Consider the following 1,140-nt stretch of genomic DNA (forward strand, 5'->3'; position numbering starts at 1 on the left):
AACAGCAGACGGGAAACACAGGGTTTAAATGAAAACTAAGAAACTAAAGGGACACACCTGGGAACAATACGAACTAAACGGGGAACACCTGGACTCAAATTCGAAACAATCAGGGAGCAGGAACAGGAAGAATACCAAATAAGGGCAAGGAAGGCACATGGGGAGCAAAACACACACACACGACAGAAACAGAGTGTAACGCCCCCTCCGGAAAGCGTGTCCTCACGCCACACAACATCAATGGGGAGAGAGGAGGGGTGCCTTGGAGGTTCCTCAGGACAGACTCATATGGAACCGGGATGCCTCCAAGGCAGTACCAGATCCGGGCATCATGGCGGAGCAGGCAGCTGGGGAAGCCATGGCGGATCAGCGAGCCCGGGGAACCATGGCGGAACCGGGAGCTCAGGAGGCCATGGCGAAGCAGGCAGTTCAGGAGGCCATGGCGGAGCAGGGAACTCGGGAGGCCATGGCTGCTCTGCCTCCGAGGCAACAGCCCCAGCCCCCGCCTCTACGACTGGAGCCTGGTGGCGGGCTTGAGGATGCCGCGGCCGGTGGGCTGGTTCTGGCTCGGGGCCGGATGCACTCCAGACACCGGTGGAGTCCTTCCCTCCAGTTTAGTCCCGTGGTGTCTGGGAGGTTAATGGGGCGATGGTATATGGCCCCGTGCCAGAACAGCGAGTTGTGGGTGGAGTCATCCAAGGCTGTAGAGGGTGCAGAACTGCAGAATCGAGCCTGCAGAACTCCCAGGAATACTCAACAAAGGGGAGATCCAGACGAGCTAGGGTGGTGAACAGAGCGGCAACATCCATCGCCGCGGAGGAAAACAAAAAACATTTAAAAACACAAAAAAATAAAAACGGGGAGAAGGGCGCCGCTTACTTTTTGTTTAGGTCTGCTGTTCTGTCACGGTCACTCGGGGAGGAAGGAACAAGGAGACACAGGAGAACACTTCAACTAGAATTTAATTCAAATAAACAAAGGGATACAAAACACTGGAACTTCAGGGATGACATTTAACAGCAGTCGGGAAACACAGGGTTTAAACCAGGGGTGTCCAAACTCGGTCCTGGAGGGCCGGTGTCCTGAAGAGTTTAGCTCCAACCCCAATTAAACACACCTGAACCAGCTAATCAAGCTCTT

At 54.6% G+C, this 1,140-nt stretch overlaps 1 pseudogene; it reads left to right on the top strand.

Moving 5' to 3' along the window:
- Positions 1 to 466: 466 nt before the first annotated feature.
- LOC107556220 (uncharacterized) overlaps positions 467 to 1,140 on the top strand; it is a 17,186-nt pseudogene continuing 16,512 nt past the window's right edge.

The sequence above is a fragment of the Sinocyclocheilus grahami genome, unplaced genomic scaffold (assembly GCF_001515645.1).
Source record: "Sinocyclocheilus grahami isolate Dianchi unplaced genomic scaffold, SAMN03320097.WGS_v1.1 scaffold20.1, whole genome shotgun sequence".
NCBI classification, from domain to species: Eukaryota; Metazoa; Chordata; class Actinopteri; order Cypriniformes; family Cyprinidae; genus Sinocyclocheilus; species Sinocyclocheilus grahami.